The sequence below is a fragment of the Ursus americanus genome, chromosome 18 (genome assembly GCF_024610735.1).
Source record: "Ursus americanus isolate L20-20 chromosome 18, mUrsAme1.1.p, whole genome shotgun sequence".
Lineage (NCBI taxonomy): Eukaryota > Metazoa > Chordata > Mammalia > Carnivora > Ursidae > Ursus > Ursus americanus.
This window is the reverse complement of record NC_142144.1, coordinates 44,596,893-44,612,199: the sequence shown is the minus strand read 5'-3', so window position 1 is coordinate 44,612,199 and position 15,307 is coordinate 44,596,893. Positions and strand designations below refer to the sequence as shown.

The following is a 15,307-nucleotide window of genomic DNA, read 5'->3' as shown; positions in this document are numbered from 1 at the left end:
CTACTTGAAATCATATCGACAATGTCCCAGAGCCCCCTAACTTCAACATGTCCAAAGAAAAGCTTGTTTTCCTCCCAAACTTCATCCTCTTCATATAGCCTGCTTTCAGGAAATGGTGGAAAAAAGCATTCATTTGCTTGCCAATACCAGGGCCTCATTTGTGACTCCCTCTCCCTCAGCACCCATAACTGATCATCACCAGATCCTGCTGACGTCGGAGCTAAATGCCTCTCATACCCACGCACTTTCTTTTCTATTTAAGCTACAAGCTGAGTCCACGTCACCAAAATCTTTCTCTTAGACTTTTTGCAGCAACATATAACTTGGTTGTATGTACTTCTTCTCTCCATCAGCTATGCTCATCTCATCTATTCTCCACCTTACAGACACATCCAGAGGAGTGGTATTTTTTAAATGCCAATAGAATCATGTCCCCTTTCTACTTAAAACAGATTGGTGATTTGTCATTTAACTTATGATAGAGAAAACCTTCTTAAGGTGGCCTCCAATGTTTTCCATGCATGTCCTGATCTATCTCTCTGGCTTCACGTAGCATTTCTTTTTTCCTTGATGTCTTCACTTGGAAGACGTGGATGTTTTGCAATTCACCACCCTTGCTGGGTTCATACCTTGGACACTGGTACAAGCCATTTGCTCCAACTGGAATGTGTTTCTCTCTCTTTCTCCTCTACTCAGTAACCACTCATCCTTCAGATTGCATCCAAGTATCACTTCTTCAGAGAGATCTACTTTAGACTCCTATGAAATGACATACCTATCTTCTACAGCACGTCCTGCTTGCAATTTTACATTTTCTACGTACTTACTGGCTCAATAGCCATCCTCGCTACTAGACTGGAAGCTACATGAGGGTGAACGATGTTCTTTCTGTTCACTACTCCAGCTTTAGCACCTAACACAGCACCTTGAATCATCTGGTTGCTGCTGAACAGGGAGCCCTTTGGCCAGCAGTGTGCCAGGTGCTGTTGACAGAACATTAAAGAAGACGGACTGCGTCTCTTCGCTGATGGCGTTTCTAGACTAGTGTAAGAGAAAGGTAATCCATCAGTACGTACAAAGCAATGTGTGGGCAGGGTGAAAACAGGAGAGGTTCCAGGGAAAGCCAAGCTGTCAAAGGTTAAGGAAGGCTTCCCAGAAACAAAAGACCTAAATAATAGTGATAGCTCTGTAGGCACTTTGTGTATTAATGTTTGTGTTAATGTATTATGTGTTCCTGTATTATGTAAAAATCACACCGATCTTCACATAAGAGGAGGTAAATAGGAAAGTTGAGGAGCAACGAACAAGGTGACTTGCCAAGTTTGCTCAGCTACTTAGAAGGGGAGCTGGATTCCAACCTAGACAGTGTGGCTCCTACTTCTGCGTTCTTAACTCACATTGCACCAGTTCCTGCATTGCCTCGGCTTAAGAGAGGCAAGAGACAGGCAGGGTTCCAAACAAAGGGTAGAACAAAAACAGAGACTGAGCAGAAAAGAACTCTAGGCTTTTAAGAAACTAATTGATCAGGCTGCATTTTTAGAAAGAATGAAAGACAAAAACCACTTGCTCTAAGATGGAGACCGGATCTGGAGCAAGGCAAGGCAAAAAGCACGTTACGCTCTTCATACATCCACCATTAAAATCCTCTGGGATACGTGTTCCTTGGAAGACCATAAGCCAATACCGCTCTCTACAAACCGGAGACGGAATGAGGGTTTGCTCCCTATGTGGGTCACCACTGCTTTTCAAGACTGCAAACAGAAGAGTACATTGAATTAAGCATTTTACAAATATACACACTTTGGCCCAACGAGGGAAGCTGACTTGGTTCAGAACAAATTCATTTCCAGAAAGTTCAGACAATCTCAATGTTTCAGAACTTGAAAGAACTTTAATCTTATCAAGTCCATGTGTAACAATGAGGAAAAAATAAAAGGACAATTACTATTAACCACTTCCCCTGAGGAAAAAGATTCAAAAGGGATATAGCTTAAAAAAATAGTGAGCTGGTTTTTCATCCTCATATCTTTGAAGGGGTGTGCAGGGGAAAAGGGGGGCAATGCTAGATCAGGCATTTTTTGCACATACTATCCGTAGGGAAATCTAAATCTATAACCATCATCATAAAATGAAACAAGAAGCAAATCAGAAAGGAATGAATGAAGGGCAAGTGATAGCCAAGGGGTTTACAATAATCAATTATTAAAATGCCTTAAAAGAGCAAAGAAAATGCTTATCAGATCAGCAAAGCACCTTTTAATAAATAATATGATTTGGGTTTAATTAATGGCCTAATTACAGTTTTACCCAATAGGCTTAAATGTTCCAAAGGAACAGTTTGAGTCTCTTTGGTAGATAATCTATGTTTTAAAAAATGTTCTAATTACATATTTGCTTGAGTAAATAATGTGAATTTTACAAAACTGCCTAATGATATATTTATGTGACTATATTTACCCATGGCCTCTCATTCTGTACTAATGGAGCGGGGATTTCTGCTCCAGGGAGACATGGAAAAGTGGGAGGGCTCCAGCCTTCACCCGAATACCCCTGTTATGCTCACCCTGCTCTCACCCCAAAACACACCACTGCAAGCATATGACCCACTTACTCATCATCAATTTAAATAGGAAAAAAAATATGTCTTCCTCAGCCTTTTGTGTAAACACATTTTGCAGAAAGGGTACAGACTTGAAAAATGAGTATTAATACCGTACAATGCTCCATGAAAAGTGGATAATGAGACTGTAACCAAGACAGGACATTCAAGGTTTAAAAAGCTGCATAATTTATTCTGTTCTTTATAGAATGTCTTACAATGCCTCGTGAAAATCCGCCTCTATGTGTTGGGATCAGAGGGCTCTGACGTAAGGCCACATAACGGTCTGTATCAGGTAACAGAGAAGTCCTACAAAAACTGAATTCGAATCTCCTGGCTTTGTGATGACCTGCGTCTGTTCGTGAGTTGTCAGTTATTTTCACGTGTCTAAAGACATAAATCTAGAAAAACCAGCACATATCTAATCACAAAACTGGATGAAGAAACAAAGATCCATCTCGGAGCTTACTCATAGAATCTCACTCTAAGCAGACATTTACTGTTTAAAATTAGGTGATACTGCATTCCCTACATTAAACTAAACATGACCCAGGGAAGGGAACCCAGCGTTTATATTTCCAGTCATTCTCCAAACAAGATGAGATGATTTACCAAAACACATACCAAAAAAAGATAAAATAAATGGTTCAGGGAACAAGAGAATAAGGACGAGTAGGTGAGAGAATAAAATCAAGGAATAGGATTAGCATCCCTCTCAAGCATGCAATAACAGCCTACAGCCCATAAGCTTCCAAGAGGCCAAAGCAAAGCAAGAAACATGACAATTTACACAAGTCAATCAAGTCAGGTAATCAGCAAGATCTAAAACAATTTCTCCAATGATCCTCATAAACAGGGTACCTTGTACCCATAATTTTTCAACCACACCTCAATAGAAGATAGTAAGTTTCATAGGATTGTGAGTTACCATTTAGGTCAAGGACAGAATCCCATACTTTAAAAAATGGAATACATAATAAATGTCCCATCAATTGTGCTGATCACAGTGGTATCCCTCTTGGATGATTCAGAAGGCTTTCCAATAATTGCAGGGACTCAGGGCCCTCATTATAGGCACTAATTGTATTTTACTATAATTGGGCAGAATTGCTACTTAATTGAGAATTCAATGGATAGAGTGCCAGATTAACTAATTTTCACCTTAATAAATGTGTGATTATTTATTAAAATTTTGAATCCCACTGTTGACGCCCTTAGAAATTACTTCGTACTCCGGACGCTCTCTCGCAGAGCTCAGATAAATGATCCCATTGCTCAGACCATAAGACTTGTGATTCTGAACTGTGGAGTAAAGACATCCACAGCACGGAGCCCAAAGCACCCCAATCCGTGTGTGTCTTCCCTCTGGTCCAGCAGCATCTGGGGCCGCTTGCCTGCCGGAATGCCGCGGTACCATCTGTTTACTCTGGCCTCGTTTGCTTGGATCGAGTAGGAAACTGAAGGCACTAATCTGAATTTTTCAGAAACTTTGCAGTAATTGAAAAGAGAAGGTGATAAAGAGGCGGGGGTAGCTGTTTGGCAACTTAATTATACTGGTCACTCCGTGGGCTGCATAATAAGGCAAAGGCGTATTTTTGAAAGAGTACCAAGCTAAGAGCAAAACCATAACTCCAAGCACTTTGTAGAGGAGCCCATCCACTCAAGTAGTCATTTATAATTAGGATGTGAAACTCAGCCCCGCAGTCATTTATTATTGAAACTGCCGTAAGGTGATCTCCAAAACAACTTCGTCTCTTGATTTCCCTCCTCCTCCTCCCTTTCTAAAAGCAGCAAATGCAATACATGGGATTAGCCTCTTAGGAGCAAATAGGCAGAGATGAAATGCAGCCAGGAGCTAATGCTTGGCAGGACCCAGAAGGCAGGTGCCAAGAGGACATGGGTGGATCATCGGAGAATTGATTGGAAAGATTCTCTGTTCCCAGAAGAGAGCAGGCTTCAATGGTTTCTCTCAAGTTTTATTGCACATTAGCAGAACCATATGCTCTGCTCGTGTGGGCAGCACCTGGGGGGGGGGGGGGAGTACATCAGCCTCAGACTAAAATGCAGAGTTGAGAAGTTTCTGTTTAGAAAATGAGATCTAGAATGAGTGCAGAAGCTGCACCTGTCCTCAGCCTCCACATAATACATTTCTTCACGCGGAGTCTATTCAAGTTGGGTTTTTTCCCTTCCACGTCCACCAAGAGAAGGAAAAAAAAAAAAAAGCAACTTTCTATTACTCTGAAACACACGGGAGAAAAGATTCTATCTTTTTAAGAGGGTGGCAGGTAGTTGGAGGTAGGGGAGAAAGGCAAGAAGAGAATGTTCTTTTCAAGACTTGAAATCAATATGTCTTATCAAACCCAAATCAAATCGTATACGCCAAATTCATTAGACCCAGAGTCTACTTGTTAGGAATAAATATTTTGCCCTAGGATTAAATCCCCTTATGTCGCAGAGGCTGAGTTTCTTCAGCCAACTGGAAAAAACGAGCCAGGTAAAACTCGATAGACGCTATATACAGTGGGAGGTGCAGGGGCCATAGACTCCGCAAGTTTCAGCGAGACACCCCGCAGGTTTTTGTGTCCTCAGGAACTGTGCCACGTGGGGCGGCCCTGGATGGTAGAGCTCCATCTGGGATAAGCCGTCTCTGCCTCTGGTGCTCATCCTGGCCCCCCCGCGCGCTTCGCCCCCGTGCCTCCCCAGTGCTTCCCCGTGATGTCTCAAAGCTGCTCCCAGCTCTCCCGCTCTGCAGCCCATCCTCCCCCACTGCTCTTCCCGCCATCATCCCGCACGCCAGTCTTTCCTGGCTCCCTTCTCACCAAACCTTGCTGTTTTGTTTGCTACTTTCTCAGGAAATCGGTGGCCAATGAGAGAGTTTTACTCAATACAGAGATAAAATACGAATGTGTTACACCCTCCAGAAAGCAGATTTATAGTTAACAGAGGCAGATTTATAGTTAACGGTAGCTTCACTCACCGAAGAGCCTATGGGTAGAATTTTAGGAAACACGGAGGCAGTACAGGAAGAAAACGAGCTGTAAAGTCATGCCTTTCAGCCTAACTCCAGCAAACCACTTTCTCAGGGTGGGGTTGGCTGCCGGTAATTTAATCTCTGACTTGAATGGCCAAAACAATAGGGATATTTATTATCTCACATAATAGTCTCAAGCACTAAACAGGCACAAGGCTGTTCTGTTTCTCTGCGTGCCCAATTCAGCCTGTCCCCCAACTTGTTCCAGCTAACCTTTCCTACGCTGCCAAGATGCCAACCATAGTTAGAGGGAACCCACAAAAACACAGCCGCATCCAGGAGAAGAGCAAATATTGTGTCCCATATATCGATATATATATCTATATATATATGTGTGTCCTATATTTATATATATAGCAAATATATATACAGCAAATATTGTGTCATATATGTCATAATATATATATATTATCTATAATCAGAGAAAGTATATTTATTTATATACATAAAATCGGGAAGAAAACATCTGATAATTGCTTGCCACTCCTTCCTAACCCAGTAACTGTCAAGGGCAATTATACAAATTATGCCTGGCTTAGACTACGGACACTATCTCTTAGTCACTTAGGAGAAGGCAGGACCTCCTAAACAAAAATGGAGATTCCTTATATATTGAACCCAGTAAAACTTAAATGTCAGTCTGACCTTGTATCCTTAATGTACTTTGGTTTAAATTCAGTCATCACATTCTTCTTTCTGCAAAAGATTTTGCCACTTTGAGCTGCAAGGATCTCTATATAAGAAAAAGAAGAGAAGGAAAAGAGGAATTAGAAGACAAGGTAAACAGTGACATCTGAATTTTGCAGGGTCTAGAAGGTTTTATCACATGATTGCCAGTTTCCCATAACCATCAGCCTTCACGATCACCGCAAACTCAGAAGCAAGTGGATGTCAGACCACAAAAATCAAATCAGGAGCAGGGGAGTATAAACTTGGGTGGGGTTGCCCATGGTCCACTGTGTTGGTGATGTAGGAACCGGAAATGATATTTTATAGTGCTGACAAGTCAAAAGCACCAATCACAATGAAGATGTTATTTTTCTGGAAGTTGGGAAAACTAGAAAAATGTACCTTAAGCCTTTGTTTTATTGATCCAAAGTGAGGAAAATCAGCCATGTCCACTGCTCCAAATGTCAAGTCTACCTTTAAGTGAATCCCAATGATTAAAAAGTGAACTGAGATCTAAAGTCTTCACTGAAAAGTAAGTTCGACAGGCTAACAGGCGAGAGGTAGGGTAGGGTCTCCGTCCTGCATCTCCTCCTCTGCTAAGAAACCTCATAGGAGTATGACCTCTATGACGTGGCTCTTCACAGACAGACTTGTACTATGAAGAATAGGATCTAAATGTAATCTTCAAGAGGGACAACATCTTCCTCATCTTCCCAGCCTTCCCTAGGGCTTGGAATAGTGCTAATTAACAGTTATTAATCTAGATTTATTGGAAAACAATTGCTTGGTTTGAAAAATGGTTGAATACATTTGAATTGTTTATAGTGTACTCTATTGAACAATATAGGGAAGAGATGTGTCTAGAAAGTTTCTTTGAAATATGTTAAAGAAGACATTTTAATTCATAATGTTTCATCCTTTACTAATTGAAGAGTAAAGGTTCTGAAATAGTCATGCATTTATTATAGTGAAAAATCAAGACAAATTCGCATTTGTAGCAATTCCGGATGAAAGGGCCACTTCCAGAAATCAAGTTTCGTATACTAGCGTACTGAGACCTATCTGTGTAAGTCGGATGGGGTCTCCCCCAAGAGCCAACACCGGAGCTCTGGCTTCACAGCTCTTCACCTTCACAACAGCCAAGAGCCAAAAGAACAAATCAGAACTCCTAAGCTATCCCCACAGCATGACTGCTTGTCCAGGTAACACCAAGTGACATCAAGAAAAACCTGTGGCAGAAGAACACAAGGTTTTACTCAGTGGATTTCTGAACAATTACATCCTAGTGGTTGGGGAAGTATTCATCCTTCCCTACTCATTCTGACAGACAATTTTGTCTCCTACAGCATACAGCTATAAGACGGATGTTTAAGGATATTGCTGAGTGAGCATCACCAAACCAACTAAAACTTGACTTTAGCTTTCCTTGAGGAAATGCCTTACTTAACTAATGGCTGCCCTTCCTGTCAGCCATGTTTGGCATCCATCTATATCTAATAATGTGAAGTAAAAAATGTCTCCCTTTGCTTCAGCCTGCCATAGTGCTTGAACTTCCAGCCATTAATATGACTCAAATTATTCAAGTAAACAGCTATGCGCACTCGCTATGTAAGGAAAATACATTGATTAATTGAGAAAGTTAAGAAAGAAAAATAGACACAATCTCTATTTTACAGAGTATATAACCCACTGTGGGAAAGGATACATATGCAAATTACTATAATTCAGTATATGCCCACAGAAGAGAGCAAGCAATATACTAAGGAGGATCAAAGCTGAAAGAGATATAACCCAAATGGGAAAATCAATTGGAAAAGCAACTGGGAAAAATCTTAAGACAAAAGTATATGTGCAAAGAATCTTACAAGATAGATTTTTAGCAGAGGAAATAGCATACAAATCAGACAGGCACACATGTGCAAGCAGAGACCTCTCCTTTGTTTATAAATTTCTTTCAAAACAGGCGATCCAAAATGGTTACAACTTCACCCAAGGACGTTGCCGCCAACGGCTGCCTGACAACAGGATTGAGAGGAAATAAGGTAATTGACAGGAGGTTTCAAAGGAGCAGCCTTTAAAAGGTCCAGGACACGTGGTACAGTAGGTAGATCCTGAAGCTTCTAGGGGCAGCATGAGATCACTGGTCAGTGAGATGGGGGGGGGGGGGTCCCAAACTGAGTTTTGTCTTGTTTACCATTTATTCTCGGGCAGTCTCTAACCTCAATGTGCATTAATCCGCCTTGACAAAGCAAAAAGAAAATAAATCCAATGCTGCACTTTGCTTGAGAACGTAGAATCTATATTGAGGCCAACCTCAGGGAAACAGGAAATCAGAGTGAAGGTTACAGCTCTGACAGTGACCTGGGCTGGCCGAGCTTTCATTCCTTTCTAGGTCACACTGACATGAAGCCCAGAGACAGCTTTGAAATCTGCCGAAAAAGTCAGCACATGCCTGGATGGAATGGAATTCCACACCCCTTTGCTTTTAGTAGCAAAAAAAACTCTCATCCGAAATAGTCTAGTGCTTTAAACAAAGCGTTGCTTGGCTTAGTCATTCTAAAAAGCCTCTCGATAGCCACAAATGGGTAAGAAAACAATAAGGGGACAACAGATAAACGTGCTAAGGATAGAAATAATAAATTCAAAGGAAAAAAGAACAGATAGACATGTTCTACTCACTAATAATCAAGGGCAAATTAGAAAAACCGGATGCCATTTTTTACTTACTATATCGGCCATTTTAAAGTTAGAATATTCTACTTGATAAAGGTATACGAAAGGCCTTTCTCATAGAGCAGGAGCATAAGGTATTAGCAGGAGGCTTTGGCTTCATAATCCAGCCTTTGGGAATTTATTCTAAGAAAATATTTTCTATCTATTTAGAGATCACCTTCACATCATAATTACTTTTAATAATGCAAAATTATAAACAACTTTATTCTAAACCATAGAGAATGATTGAATGCTCTGTTTCATAACCATCTAAAACTGACATGAAAGAGACACGGGATGCAGAAAATGCTTATGAAATAAATCGAGGTACAAAACTAGCTGCGTATCAGGACCACAAGAAAGTATAAAATAACGGTGCTTGTTCTCTCTGGATATTGAAATTCCAAATTACTTTTTTGTTTCTCTTAGTCTTACATTTTCTCTAGTATTGATACATTGATACATTTGAAGAACCTACGTGTATTTTTTTAAGCTCTCTTATTCATGAATTTCTAACTGCCGTTTGATTTCAATAAAACTATTTCATCACAATATTTAAGGTGCCTGAAAGTTTGTATTTGGTCATATTCAGTTTGCCCAATAAAGAAGCTGTCACATAAGAAATAGCGCTTGGGAAGGAGTCCCAGCTCCTGAAGCTCAAGGAGGAGGATTCAGGAGTTCCCATGCCCATTCTGCTCTTAACCACACACCTTCAAATCCCAGACACTTTCCTTTGTGATTATATTCCCCTCTCCGTGCTTTACAAATAAGATCTACAAATGTTAGGCTTTGTAGAGCACCTATTCTTAACTAAAACAGGAGACAAGAACCCCACAGGATTCTGCGTTGTCTCAACTCTGCAATTCTATCAACTTAATTAAGTCACTTAATTTCTGGTCCATCACCACCAACAAAAATGTAAAAGATTATTTCGTGTTAGGTGACACATGTAATACGATCAAAACTGTATTATAATAATATCAGGCATTAGAATCCTTCTTTGCTTTATAAAAATACTTCACTGTGGTAGAAAAGGAAACCTTGAGTAGTATTAGAGGTAAAGTGTTCTCTGTAAGAAAAGTCGAGATTTCATTCTTCTTTTTGTGCATGTGAGTTACAAGGCAAGAAAAGAAAAGGGAAGAAAGAGGGAGAACAGGGAAGCAGCAAGGCGGCCCGAAGCTCCAGGATTAATGGAGAGCCGTGGCAGCGGCCGGGACAGATCGCCGGTGATGCTGGGGCAGCCAGGCACGGTCGTGGGTAGCCGTGTGGGATGTGACCGACAGACATGCAAAGGATGTGAGATCTGCAGCAGCCTTGTGTCTGTGGCTGCTGTGAGTGGCCCTCATTTAGTTGGGCATAAAAGATTGAGCAAAGAAAACACACATTCAGTGGTGGCAGAAATTGAGGCGAAGGTGACCAAAGCAATAACTCCTAGGGAAACAAAGGAAATCTTGGGAAGGGCTTCAGGACTTCAGCCTTCTGCAATTTCACAATTCTTGGAATAAGGCTTCAATCTTAAAATTCTAGGGACGCCCAGCTGACTTCCACAGGAAAAAGCTAATGGCAGAGAAAAACCTAAAATCCCATGTTTTAGACCCTAGGTCAGTTTTTGTGCCACAATTTCATGCTGCCTCTCAATTCTATTTCCTATTCATATCCATTCTAACGGGCAATATAAAACGTAACTGTCATAGAACAAAAGAGACGGACAGGATAGGGAAAAGAGGAGGGAATGCCCTTTAAACTGAAACGTGCTTTTAAGTACCGAAGGATCCCTTCAAACACCTGCTCTAGAAAAGCCTATCACATAGCAACCGAAATGGCAAAGATAAATGATAAATTAGCTTTTTCTGTGACTTCTGTTCTTTCTTCCTTCCTTTTTCCCTTCCTCACTTTCCTCCTGCCTTTCTTGTCGGTAATCATTCACTGCTCCACAGGAGATGCTAAGTTTCCCATGCCCCCAAATCCATTATCAGAAGACGACGGGAAATCTTAGGCCACTCCTTCCTGATCTGTAAGCAAAGAGCCAGCGCATGTCAGTAAGCACCTGGGAGAGTGGGAAGCGGCTGCAACCCTCTGGGCCATCTCTAGCATCCATTTTCCTTTGGTGTTCTGCTCCAGCCCCGAGATTCTAAGATTCCCCAGACTCTCTCACATTCTGAATGGGGAAGAAAGACTTGGGGAGAAGGGAGGCCATCATCTCATCTCTTCCATCTCTAACTCGTCAGAGTCTTGTGTTGAGGAAAAGCTTTGACAAAAGCCTAGATCTCCAGGAACGACCAAAATGAAAGGAGATTTTATATGTGGTCCTTCTTCTAGCATACCCAGCTAACTCAGTGAACCTGTATTGAGAAATGAACAATAACCCAGCGTGCCACAGGCAGTTACGGCTGATGGGGGATATGACAGACAAATCTTCACTTCATTTCTATCCTGTTCTCTTTCCACAGTGTCATCAATCTCCCCTTCGCCTGTAAGCCAGCCTGTCTTACGGAACAGCACCAAGCATGACAAGCTTCCGAGATTCACTCCCACGGCCGCTTGCCCTCCACCCGAAGTTCGGCGCTGGCGGCTGTTTGGGAATAGTTTGTACCCTATTTCCCCTATCACGGTGGAGATCCACGTCAGGCATAACCTGAAAGTGTGGGCCGTGGGCCAGCAGTGTTGCCATCACCTGGGAACTTGTTAAAAATGTGGAAACGCAGGCCTCACGCTGAATCAAAAGGTGCATTTTAACGAGAACCCTTAAGTGAGTTTGATACACATTAGAGTTTGAGAAGTGCTCTAGGGAAATCGGAAGGGGTGTCCCCTTTCTCAATCGACAAATCACTCGGCAATGTCATTACTTAGAGTGGTATCATGAAGCATGGGCTTCACCCAGCGGCTCCTGGGCTCACCACCTGGCAGCTGTGTGTCCCTGGGCAAATTACATAACATCTCTGGCTCCCATTTCCTCCTAGGTTTAATAAGAATAATAATGAAATCTTTATCACAAAGCTCTGAGGACTGAGACAATGGATCTAAAACATGTAACCTAAAACTGGGCCGCAGTACGCAGATATCTGAAGTCACAGATTCAAAGGGTGAGAAGAGGCTTTGAAAGCTCCTTTTTTGTCAAATGCCCACGGAGCTCAGCTTCAGCCGACACCTGAAGCTGAAAATGCAACTTTGTCTCATGGACTGTCCTTTCCTGAAGAGCTTGCTTTCCTTTAGATGAAGGACCAACTACCCCAAAACGCCTGAATTCGAGATCCATTCCTCAGTGTTTTGCTATTTTATTACATTGTGTTTTGTTTTGCTCTGCTTGCTTTGCTTTCTTTTTAGGCCAGAATTCTCAAGAACAAAATTACTGTAACACCGGAACAGGGATGGCCCAAACTAACAAACCATTCTGCGGTGGTGTGTACTCAAGACCCCACAAAAGGTAAAATATATCAGTTTAATAGCCCTTCAGCAGAGAAGAGATTCTTAATCAGAAAACATGTGCCGAGCACTGATTTTCAGCTGAGCATTGCAGGAAAGGAGAGAATATAAAAAATAAAACCGTCTTTGCCCTTGAAAAACTTTGTCTTTAAAAAGGCAGTACAATAAATGCTATGAAAAAAGGAAAACATAACGTTGGGGGAGTTCATAGGAGGGGCATCTAAATCGTATTTCTAGGACTGGAAGAGGGTATTCTTTGGAGACCCCCCAGGTAAAGTCTCATGTACTGTGCGAAATTATAAGCAAATTGTTTACAAGTCTATCAGCTCACTCAGGAATAAAAAACGGACTGGGTTCAAATCCTAACTCAGAGGTTGAGTAAATTATGAACCTTTCAAAGCCTCCCTTTACATATAAGCGTAACAAAAAAAACCATTAGTACATACATCATAGATTCGCTGCAAGAATGAAATAAAAATGTATCCATAGCTGGTACTCAGGAAATACTTGCTATTTTAGTTCTTTCCTTTTGCATAAATTGGTGTGAGAATAGCTATCTTATCTCTTACGAGAATTTCTACGCGAAGTGGGTCAAGATCATGACAGATTACTGGATAGTCCCCGACACATCTACTGGGTGTGTAACATATACACACATGTATGTACGCACACACACACACATTTTTACACACATGGAAAATGGTTAAAGCGCATGAAGAGGAAGAAATGCTTAGGTAGGTAAGTAGTGAGCAAAAGCCTCTGGGACACACAGACCCCAGCAAGGCCTCAAAGTCAACCATCCAATGTCACATTACAAGCTCACCAAAACTTCTTCTTCCAGCATTGTTCATTTCAGTGAGTGATAACACCCTCCAGCCATTGTCAAGTCAGAAACACGGGAGTCATCTCTGAGATCTCTCTGTCCCTCGTGTGTCCCTATCACGCCCACCACTAAATCGCCATGACTTGGTCTCCTAAATCCCCCAAACACTCTCTGCTCTGAAATTCCTCCACAGTGTACATCGGGTCACATGGCCCTCAGGGCTGGACACATGTCTGGCAGCCAGCACACTCCCAATAAACATTCATGGTATTAACAAATGCATAATTGAACAGGAGAGGCAAGAAGGCAGAGCCAAAAGAGAAGGGAAAACATTTCAGTGTATCTAGATGGTACCAAACTGCAATCCACTGAAGTTCTGTGCAAACACCTTAGTCTGGTGCCAGGAAAAAACCAAGTAAGTTGATGGACTACCTCTAATAGCAAAGAAGACTGAAGTAAAACATCAAAACTTCATATTTAGAGGTAGAAATGATAAGAGAAACGTAGAGGGGTTTTTGGACTGGGGTCAGCAAGCTGAGGCCAGTGTGCCAGACCTGGTTTTGATTTTACTAGACCACAGCACACCCATTCTTTGACTACTGGCTCTGCCTGCCTTCATGGTCCGGGGCAGAAAAGAACAGGTGCAATGGAAACTGGAGGGCGCCCCAGCCTAGAATACTTGCTGTCTGGTTCATTTTTTTTTTTAATAATGATTTTTTTATTATATTATGTTAGTCACCATGCAGTACATCCCTGGTTTTTGATGTAAAGTTCCATGATTCATTGGTTGCATATAACACCCAGTGCACCATGCAATACGTGCCCTCCTTACTACCCATCACCAGCCCATCCCATTCCCCCACCCCCCTCCCCTCTGAAGCCCTCAGTCTGTTTCTCAGAGTCCATAGTCTCTCATACTTCATTCCCCCTTCTGATTACCCCCCTTTCTTTAAACCTTTCTTCTCCTACCGATCTTCCTACTTCTTATGTCTGGCTCTTGACAGAAAGAGCTTACCAACCCCACTTTAGAAAAATAAAATAAAAAGCCTATGTAAGTTTTAGAAGGTACCTATTTATGTAAATAAGGTGAATTGTGATAGAAAATAATATACTATGTATTTTTAGAACTTGTGAAGAGATGAGAAGAGAAGGGAGACCCAGGACAGCTTTGAGGCTGAGGCTGGTGGTGGGCTGACTGAGAGCCCTGCAGAGAATCAGGCCATCATCCCTGGAACCTGTAAATGTTCCCTCGTTTGGTAAGAGGGTCTTTGAAGATGTGATTAAATTGAGGGTTTTGAGATAAGGAGATGATCCTAAAAGATCTGGGTGGGCCCTAAATGCTGTCACAAGACTCTGTAAGAGACAGGTAGGAGGAGATTATGTACACACACACACACACACACACACACACACACACACACACAGAGAGAGAGAGAGAGAGAGAGAGAGAGAGAGAGAGAAGGTAATGTGAAGACAGGGCAGAGTTTGGAGTGACAGAATCACAAACCAGCGAACACCAAGGGTTGCCAGCAGCCACAAGAGGCTGGAGAGACCAATTTATAGATTCTCCCCCAGAGCCTCCAGAGTGACCTCCAGTCCTGATGACACCTTGGTCGCGGAATACTGGCTTCCAAATGTTTGGGAGGATAAATTTCCATTGTTTTATGCAACTAAAGTTGTGGTAATTTCTTACAGGAACCACAAGAAAAATCGGGCCCATCTTTGCACAAAGCAGACAGGAGTGTGATGTGATTTTATCACAATATGTAAGGTACCTAGAAGTTTGTATTTGGTCCCATTCAATTTTGCCAAATGAAGAAGGGTTGAATTAAACACATAGCACTTAGGGACACCTGGATGGCTCAGTTGGTTAAGCATCTGACTTAGGCTCAGGTCATGATCCCAGGATCCTGGGACGGAGTCCCACATCAGGCTCCTTGGTCAGTGGGGAGTCTGCTTCTCCCTCTGCCTGCTGCTCCCCCTGCTTGTGCTCTCTCTCTCTTTCAAATAAATAAATAAAAGCTTAAAAAAAACCAAAAAACAAAAAAGA

General features: G+C 41.9%; 1 long non-coding RNA gene across 25 annotated transcripts in view; it reads right to left on the bottom strand.

Annotated features, from left to right (window-relative positions):
• The window catches only part of LOC123781360 (uncharacterized), a 355,277-nt gene that overhangs the window by 133,968 nt on the left and 206,002 nt on the right, over positions 1 to 15,307 (bottom strand). For all 25 annotated transcript variants that reach the window (XR_015727475.1, XR_015727477.1, XR_015727473.1 and 22 more), the window contains one exon: positions 6,276 to 6,363. This is a non-coding gene — a long non-coding RNA (uncharacterized LOC123781360). The remainder of the gene's footprint in view (positions 1 to 6,275; positions 6,364 to 15,307) is intronic.